The 9,896-nt window shown below is 37.6% G+C and overlaps 2 long non-coding RNA genes across 2 annotated transcripts; both read right to left on the bottom strand.

The window, feature by feature from the left end:
* Window positions 1–5,535: 5,535 nt before the first annotated feature.
* LOC120293372 lies at window positions 5,536–6,977 on the bottom strand. The gene is made up of 3 exons (XR_005551135.1): window positions 6,911–6,977; window positions 6,717–6,827; window positions 5,536–5,683 (listed from the first exon to the last, which is right to left on the bottom strand). It is a non-coding gene; the product is annotated as an uncharacterized LOC120293372 (long non-coding RNA).
* Window positions 6,978–7,429: 452 nt separating this feature from the next.
* LOC108958392 lies at window positions 7,430–9,520 on the bottom strand. The gene is made up of 3 exons (XR_005551036.1): window positions 9,437–9,520; window positions 8,555–8,604; window positions 7,430–7,854 (listed from the first exon to the last, which is right to left on the bottom strand). It is a non-coding gene; the product is annotated as an uncharacterized LOC108958392 (long non-coding RNA).
* Window positions 9,521–9,896: the final 376 nt, after the last annotated feature.

Genomic DNA, 9,896 nt, shown 5'->3' with positions numbered 1-9,896 from the left:
GACAATGTGGTCCAAATTTGATTCTTTTTAATACAAATGTAATTTAAATTATTTAAAAATAAGCTAACTATAAAAAATACAAAAAAAAAAAAAAAAGGAAGAGGGAAAACATAGCTCCCCACCACCAGCGGGAAGGGCCAGCAAGGGTCGCCACTAGTCTAAATTTTTTGTAGTGAAGCATGCATGTTAGTGACATTTCATAGAACCTTCCTATGATATACGACCACCATTGTCGTATATTAATCAAATGTCCTCCACCATTCCTTAATAGATTACCACTTTTGGTAGCAGCATGTAATAACCTTCTCTTGTCATCCGTAAAAACAATTTCTAAGCATTTTTGCTTTCATCTAAATTTTAATACCACAAAAAATCTCAAATTAATGCACACGTGCCATATTTATCTAAAAATTATTTTGTGTCACAAAAAAATCCCAAAACAGTACATTTGTACCACATTTACACTAAATTAATTTTTGTGTTACAAAAATATCAAATTAATATATTTATATCATATTTATCCCAAATTGACTTTTATATAACAAAAATCTCAAAGATTGGAAATTTGGGATAAGTTTAGTATGGATGTACCAATTTTGAATTTTTCGTGACATGAAAGTAAACGTGGTTGTACCAATTTGGGAAAAGAATTTAAAAAAAAAAAAAAAAACAGATTCTATTGTCCGGTTGAGTGGTCATCCCATGTACGCTGGAGGCTCCATTTGGTTCAAACTGTCAATAATTTGGTTCCACGTGACATGTTGTTGTGGTTGTGTTGGCAATCGAGCAGCATTACTTCCATTGTTTCCTGTGGAGAGACAGAGGGGAGGGAGAGATTTAAAGGATCAACATTTTGATGCATCTAGACATGGATCTCGTTTAGACATGGAACTGAGCTATTAAAGAATTCAAAAATAGGTCCTGAAATGCAAATGAAGAACCACGAGAGGGCTTCCCCTTCCCCCAACACCAAAAAAATCGACGGGAAGGGCGATGGTGGGTGATGGCCGGTTGTGGGTCAATGAGGGTCATCAGGCCCCGGTCGTCGCATCGTTTTGACTTCCTTTTCCTTTTTTATTTTTAATTTGGTATAAATAATCTTTAGATTTAAAGATCATATTTAGTTCAAAACAACATTGTTTTAGCCTTATCTCTCATAGTTTAGCCATGTTAATGCCACGTATGAGAGAAAAATTAATATGAAAAGTCATCTCAGCATTTTTTATTAGTCAAATTGGATAAAATTAACGGAAGGACTTGATCATTCTCTTTTTAATTTTTAGTACTCAATTACAAGATAAATTTTAGGATTTTCAGTGCACCTATTCTTACAAATAAATGAACTTTTTTTTTCCCTTCGACGCAAGTTTAAGCTAAATCCTTTGAGCTCGATCTCCGGTCGATGGGTGACATGCTATCGGTGATCATCTATGCGTGGCTTTGAACAAGTGTCAGAAAATTCATTAATCACTTCTAACCACACGTGACTACAAATTGTAATAACTAAGGAATGCGTGTTATAGTTTGTTGATTAAATATGCGTGCTCTACATGGATGCCAGGAAAATTAGAGGTGAATTAATATGGCTCTCCATCAAATTAATGATGAAGAGATGATTTATTGTTGCATTTTCGTGAGAACTCTTAATCTTCGATAGTTGTTCAATTGCTTAAATAAAAATTATGAATTAGTTTTTCCCAATGTGGATTCATGTATTCAACAATATAAAATATCTAACTTACAAATTGTAGAAAACCGTCAAGCAACCTTCACAGAAACCAAATCTTGCCAAATACCTCATCCATAGTCGATAATAGCCAGTGAAAAGGCAACCAAAGATCTATTTTAATTACTTCATCATTGTATTTCGTGCTTTTGAGACATTATAGATTATAGTTACAACTAAGGGTCCGTTTGTTTTGCAAAAATAAATAACTTGAGAAACAACTTTCTAAAAATAATCCCTTATATCTCTTAAAATAATTAGACCATGAAAAAAGTTTTCATTATCAATAACAATTTATACCTAACCATCTTTGTAAACGATGAAAATATTTTTCATTCATTTATTTTTATAAGTGATATAAGCGATCGTTTTAGGAAATTTTTTCAAATAATTCATTTTTCACGAAACAAATGGAACCTAATTGAATTGCACTGTGGTATAGCTTACCACCCAACCTTGAAAATGTTACAGAGATTGATTCAAACTCTTTTAATGGAAACAACATAAATAATTGTAAAGAATTTTCAATTTTATTGCACGTGATTGTAATCTCCATCCGTTGCTTCTTTGTGAAGCTAAGGTCCAAAGTAGGGAACAAAGAGGTTCAGGCACCTCTTGAACTTATGATTTGTGCAATCAGATTATTAAACTTGTAAAGATTTTCTGATAAAGTTTCTTTAGGCCTTTTTCTGACCCAATTAAGCGCTAAAAGTTGAATACTCCAATATTATTAAGGCTAAGCTTGTTTGATAAGCTTAACGTGGATTGACTTAGAAGAATCAATTAAATCAAAATTCCGGCTTATGGGATTTTTTTTCCCCGCATAACCTACCAACGTATACTGGGGCTCCAGAGGCCTATCGCTGGCGTTGGGCGATCCCACGACTGCGTTGAACTGTAAATTATACCTAGGGGTGGGTGAACTCCAATGTGGATTGGCTTACTCAATTAATTCAGCAGAAAAATAAACGATGGTAATTAGAATCTTGCCGCATATAATTTACTATAATAAATGTCATCATTATATTTCGGCGAGAATTCAATTATATTCAGCCATCACTTTGTAATCGTCATCAAACAACTTTATATTTCAAATTTTCAGGATTAAGACTTTAAACACTTAAATTTACGACATTTATTTTTTTAGTTTTACCAAGCGAGCTGTAGTCTCCCTGATCCCTCGATCTTGATTGTAGAACATATGTACAAGATAAAGCCCTTCAAGGATCACATAAGCAAAGGTAGGTCAAGTTTAATCTTCGCTTACCTACGGTCTCATCGCTCGACGAAACTCGAACTACCACGACTGCTCAAGGGAGCTGCAAATGCTCGAAGGAGCTCAAAGCCTAAGGTCGGCTTTTTCCATGCCACAAGCCTGTTTATGTTTGTTCTGAGCATTGTGGGTATGGATGAATTGTGGTTATTTGTCTATAGACACGAGAAAATTTCCATGGTCCAGTGTTGCACCGTACATGTACATAGACTTGAGGAGGGGCTAGTCAGGGTTGTCGTCCCTTCAAGAGCATTTACCCCTGCACACGATTTCGATTGTTGTTCTTGTAAAATTTACTTCTGCTACTTTTGCTAGTCGTTACTAATTTGTAACTCTAGCTTCATTATAAAACTAACAGTCTCGATGATTAGAGAATATCGAGGGAACTTGAGCATCTTACTTTAACAATGCCTTGGTGTTCTGAAAATAGTTTCATTGCCTATGCATTCCTCACATGTGAAAAAACCAGAGAACTTTTGAAGAAAGATGTTAAGAGAACTGAAGTAGAGAGACAATTTCCGGTGAAAGAATCAGTCAGCTTAACAAGGCGTTAAATGAAGCCGTACAATACACAGATGAGTACAATTATCAAGGACGACATGGTCGAATAGATAAGTAACTAACATGGCCTCATCTACGAAAAAATTGCCATCGCTTCTACCGAACAGTAGTAATCCAAGGATCCTCTTACCCAATGGCGACAGTAACAACGATCAAACCAAACCTGGGCTTCAATTTTATTATTTTTTTTATTTTTTATCTTTATCTAACTGTTAAATTCTGACGCCTCTCCTCCTGAAGAAGAAACCCTACTACATCACTGCCTTTACCTTGAGCCAGGCATGAACAACTTTGATGGTGCCTGACCGTCATCCCACTGTGGGGTCTGAAAGGACATGTAATTATCTATGGTGGGTCCGGGCCACGAGTTATCCGTCTCAAAAAACTCGACGTGTAATTTTTCCATCGCGTGAGAGCCTTCAGGACAAGGGGCAATCGGGGACCGTATTGGCGACCCGAAAGAAGAAATTCTATTATCTCCCTGAGAAAATAGACCACTCAAGCAGTCTGCGGATATGGACTGACGTGCAGTGAGAGAAGCATTTTCATCAACTGGAAACGCCATTGTATCCTCACAATTAGTATTTTGTAATTGTACTGACAATGGCAAATCAGCTGCACCATTATGTCCTGGAGAAAGAAGTAGAACATTAAAAGTGATTAGTAAACATGGGTCGACATGAGCACAGGTGTGTGGTCTCATAAATTGGCCATGAACTTTTTACCTTTTCGGAAGCTTAATAATGAGTCACGGTGTGGTTCAGAGGTAGGAACATTTCCATTCCATGTATAGTCCATTTGGCTTGGTGAACCGATCACGTGGCTAGGCATGGTAGATTGGGAAGTGAAATTCTGGGACTGGCCGAAAGTAGTAATAGTATTATCTCCGGTTGAAAATGGAGCACCCAAGCAGCACGTAGGTATGGGCGGACGCGGAGCGAGAGGAACACTTCCATTAGCTGGAGACGTCATGGGATTTCCAAAATAGGTATTTTGGGATTGTACTGGTGATGGCGAAGCAATTACATCGTTATGTCCTAGAGAAAGAAGTAAAACATTAATGTCCGAAATGAGCAGATGTGTGATCTTCTAAAAAAAAAAATTCCCATGAATGGTTACGAGCTTTTACTATTCCTCACCCTGCACATCTCTTTAATTTTTCTTGCCACTGATCTTTGTAATCTTTTAAGTGCTTCAATTGACAAAGGCCCTTTCCCTTCACAGATTGAACATTTTACATCTCAATTTTAGATATATAATTTTATCCAACATTAACTTCTTTCCTAATATGATCTTTCAGTCACCATTTGATAAAAATGCCTACACAAACACTTCACCGTGTGCTTATTATATCTGCTCATGTCTAACTAACTTTTTAATTGCGTTTTAATTGATTGGACTGAACACATACATTCATACATACATACAGATATATGGCCATATAGATAGAGTGTATTGAATGTGCTCATTTTGCAACAAGCACCTCTTACATAATATATCTCTTCTAGTTCAATTAGCATTAAGATATTTAATATTCTCGATATTGCATGTCCTTATCGGTCATTTTGTTACTTCAACTCTTAAATCTTTCATGTCCAAATAGATTGCTTCTTTGAAACTGAACCTTGACAGAATGTAAGTACTTGATTACTGCCCTTTGCCTTTGTACTGAATCTATTATATTACTGCTTTCGGTAGTGACCTGTGGCAATCTACTCTTCTTGTTTGTTCATCATCAATAAAAACTATTTCTCAGCATTTTCAGGTGCAAGTTTAATTGAGGGGGTAGCTGGATAAAAAAACGTCTTCATATAACCCGGAACCCAAATGATAAGGATCTGAAACACGTTGCTTCTATGTAATAAAGCTCAACAATCGAGTGGAAAGTCCTATTTTCATCATTATCTCACAGGCCACATCTTTGTATGTGCTTATAGGGAGAGAGAGTTTTGTGTTTTTGAGCGCGTACCTTCAGCAATGGAACCCACATTCGCCGGAGGAGCTTCCGGAACAACAGGAGCAGCACAGGTACTTGGAGCCATATTCTGATGAGATGGGGCGGGATTTTCAGAGACTTGATTTTGGAAAGAGCTTGAGGCTTTCCCGATTGTATCTTCATGGTTCTGGAAGAAAAACATTCAGTATATCGCTCAAGCTGGACTCATGGAAGTATTTATCTCCACTATACACGCTCTGACTTCAAGCTACAATTGCTTTGCAATAGATGAACTTGCATTCGGAGTAAGTACGTAGGGCAGCATAGATAAAGAATAAAAAAATATCGAAAGAACCTCAATTCACTCTACGCCTATGGCTGCTCATTTCTCCGCCACATAGAGGTCAAGTGCTCGAAGGGTGTAATGGAGAGTACAATCAAGGCAAGGGTCCTCAGGGTAAAGATGCAAAGTTGATTTTGAAAGGACAAGGGAAAAATTAAAATGCATCAACTCGTACAGTTTTAAACTTGGAAAGTAATAATTACAACGTGAATGTACCAATCGTTCAATCTACAACATGATAATGAGGGCCTTGGATTTTCATCAATGACACCAAATCAACAGGTTGAACGTGCTCTCTAACTTACACGTGCTTGGTTGTATGATTTTTACTACGTAATACAGAAGGCCACTTAGATTTCCAAGGTCACTATCCTCAACTATGTGCGCATGTAAATGCTTTAATCGACATTGTAGGTTTCTCGTCTTGTCAATGAGCTCTCTTGGGGCTAAGCTTTTTTCCTACCTGGGTTTGCCCCGCCTTGGTCCCTTTAGTAGTTTTTCCTTCTACCAATCAAAAAGGGTTAGCGAATATCATCAGGCATGCTCTCTTTTGTGTTCATCTTTGTTTTTTCCCTTGGCATTTACGAAGCTAATTGAAACAACTCAGCAACAAAGACACCTTCTTAGGAACTCAAAGATGCAATCATCAACAGAGAACGATCATTAATGCAACATAATCAAATGCACCTAATTGTTAGAAACCGTTCCTTGATTGGCCGTATCTTCTATTGAACTACCTCAATTCAATTGTACACCGCAACAAAAGATGTGATATGAGCTGACAATATAGAGTAAATTTAACTGCTATTCTGAGGTCATGGGCTATTCCTCGCAGATTGCATAGCAAATATCGGAAAGAGGATAATTCCCCAGTTACCTGCTGCTTGGGAGAAAATTTGTCAGCATCACGTTCTTCATTCAGAGGGCATTGTCTTGCATGTGCTGTGAGGGTACGCCAGTTTTTATTTGTCATCGTCGCTCCAAGAATCTGAAATGAACAAACACAACATCATTCTTCTTGGTTTCAGGGAGTTCAATCCAAAATTGAGAACCCTGTGCTAAAAATCTCACCTCTCTCAGTTTCTTCTCGTCTGTGTTGAGTAGCTGTACAAACTCTCTCACGTAGCGTATTCCTGCTTCTCCCAGTTTAATGCGAAATGGTCCAATCCTTCCAATTTTTTCCAATCTCCAGACCTCATCGTCAGGTTGAGGTGGATAATGTTTCTCGTTTGCTATAAAGCGAAAAGAACATATTAGAGAAAGAAATTGCAGTAACGCTAAGATCAACAGACCAAACAGAACTTTTTGCGCAATTTAAACTCTATTTACTACTGTCCAAAGTACTAAGGTCGATTAAGATTAAGAAGGCCGTACTCCTTTCTTCAGGAAACAATCTAGAAACAGGTCGATTAAATTCTATATTAGATTAGTTACAGGTCAGTCGAATTGTTAATTGGCTCCTGCTTTCAGATAAAGTAAGGCTTCATTAAGAAATTAAACTTTATTTTGTAATTACTTAAGGGTAGTAGAATCTAAACATAATTATTTCTTAGAGCTAAAAGATAAAGACTACCACGGACTTACCCTCTCCTCTACCCGCCTTCACTGAGATCGGCTCTGATTCCACTTTATGAATATACTTACGACCTTCTGACTCCCGTACTGCTAGCCTGAACGTCCTGCCCTTACTCCACCTTGAAACGTCGGTGAACTCTACAAGCAGCTCCCCAATGCCTCCCTTAAGATTCACTTTAAGGCGTCCTTTCACTACAGATTTCTCAAATCCTTGGGTCCTGTTACCATTACCACCTGTCCCGGAATCACCTTCAAGCACCACAACTTCTACCTCAACAGAGGACTCTGGACCTGATTCGACAGTATGGCCTGTGTTTGCATCGACTAACTCGACATGAATGGCTAGTTTCTTATCAGTATAGACAGTAGAGGGGAGGGGTTCTTTGAAGTGAAGCTGCAAGTTTCTCACTTCATCCCTCTTTCGACATTTCCCAGAATATCTGTATTAACACATTAATCAGGATTATAAGGCATTGAATGATCCAAGCTCAAACAGAAAAAAGGTGCTGCTTGGAAATAAGGAAGTGACTAAAACTTATAAGGCTGAGAGTTTTTCTTCGAATTTTACTGTGTATTAATTGACCTCGGTTCAAACAAGGATGAACGGAAATCGTTCCACAATCCCGTTTGATGAACCATTCCATTTTAACAAGATTGGTTTTCAGAGTGCTTGAGCCAAAACTACCAACACCTATAGCCAGTGCATTCTTACTGCCCCAATGACCTTTTGCATATGAGTGTTAAACTTATTCAAATGACATTACAGTATTTTTTAACTCAGCCATGAGATAACAGGGTTTGCACTTGTCACAGGCCAAATCAACATCAAGAAAGCTTAATGTCTTTAGGCCTGACATCACCTGAGCTACGACGGTGCACCCTAGAGTGACATGAGCCCAAATACAGGGTCATTTAAAACTTACAGCAATGAATTTCCTTTATTATGTTTTATCCAGGTTTGACCATATAAAAGCATAAACCCAGTGTACTACCCATGTACAATTCTTCCAATGTTAAGGGCATAGGGGATCCCAGGTATATGGTATTTTGTGTCATAGACAAATCAACTTGACGGCTCAAAAGATAAGAAACATCAAAAAGTATATAAATGCCACCAGAGCAATTAAAGTATACTCTAACCTCGTAGGTCGAACAAACTGAGAACTTGAGTGCTCCGACTCTTCCCTTACCTGATGAAAATTCACCGATAATGAGGATGTGCAATAGCATACAACAAAACTACGAAGAACTTTCTATTATTTTCTCATTTTCCATTTTTTTGGGTTTTTTTTTTTTTTTTGGTGGGGGTGGAGCATCCTTATTTGACGTTTCCGAACTTTTTTACTAGCAACTTGTTGAACACAACATCTCTAGCCAAGATTCCTTAGGTCCAATGAAGAACAATGAACAAGCAATTACATAATTGCAACAAAGAGTTATCTCGCACCTCTAGGTATTCTCTATGTACACACTTCTGTCGGTTTTGGGTATAGATAATTTTTTATTGAAAGGTCGTTTGAGCTTGTTCAAGGATTATGGCATCGTTTACTTCAGTGTCATAGCGCCCGAACCTCTTTTTATCATTGTTAACCCATCTGCTTTGAGAGTGGAGGGAAATTGAGGTTTCGCTTCTCTATATGTTGTGGCTCAAATAGACATTGGAGATTGATTAATTAGCAACAAGTTTAGGCAACCTGAAGGGATACATTTCGCACTTTCAAGCATCTCATTGTCAATGTGCACATGATTATCAAAATGGTTAAGACGATGCATGTACATCCTAGAGCATTTTCTAGGAGAAAGAATCTTTGTAAGATGCCATTCGGTTACTAGAATCTGGATCTCAAAATTGCCATTAGTCCAAGCAGAAAGATTCATGACAACAGCTTTCCATATATTGCGGCATTTTCATTGGCAACTGACGAGTTGGTAATGCAATTCTAGCCCCTTTATAGTCAATAGGTGAATGTGAACTACAAAAATATGTACGGTCTACAAAGCAATGATCTACATGATTCTTACCTCTCCCTGAATAGTATCATCATCCTTCACCGATGAGCAAGTCAGTTGTACTCCTTTACCTTTGACAGTGTCCGGGATGTGACTGCATAAAGAAAATTAGCACAGCAATTGGAATCTAATGGAGTTGTTATGGTGCAAACATGTATATGAATAACTATAACTCTAAAACCATCTTTTCATTGGTGCTAAATGCTATAGACAAAACTAACTTTAGTTTCACAAAATGGGTGCTGTTGAACAGCCAAGATCTTGCACTTCAAGCGTGCATGACTGAAATCAAGTTTAAGACTAGATTTGGAAGAATTCTCCCGAATCCATGCCACTTGTATGCATTTCAGATGGAACCCAGTGATTTTTGTGAGAGGTGAAAAGGATAATCAGAGGTCTAAGAAGAAATGAACATCTTAAAGAGTACAAAGAAGTAAACACAATGCAGAGGCATATATAGATAAGGTTGCCA

This window comes from Eucalyptus grandis, chromosome 5 (assembly GCF_016545825.1).
Source record: "Eucalyptus grandis isolate ANBG69807.140 chromosome 5, ASM1654582v1, whole genome shotgun sequence".
NCBI classification, from domain to species: domain Eukaryota; kingdom Viridiplantae; phylum Streptophyta; class Magnoliopsida; order Myrtales; family Myrtaceae; genus Eucalyptus; species Eucalyptus grandis.
This window is presented reverse-complemented; position numbering and strand designations above follow the sequence as displayed.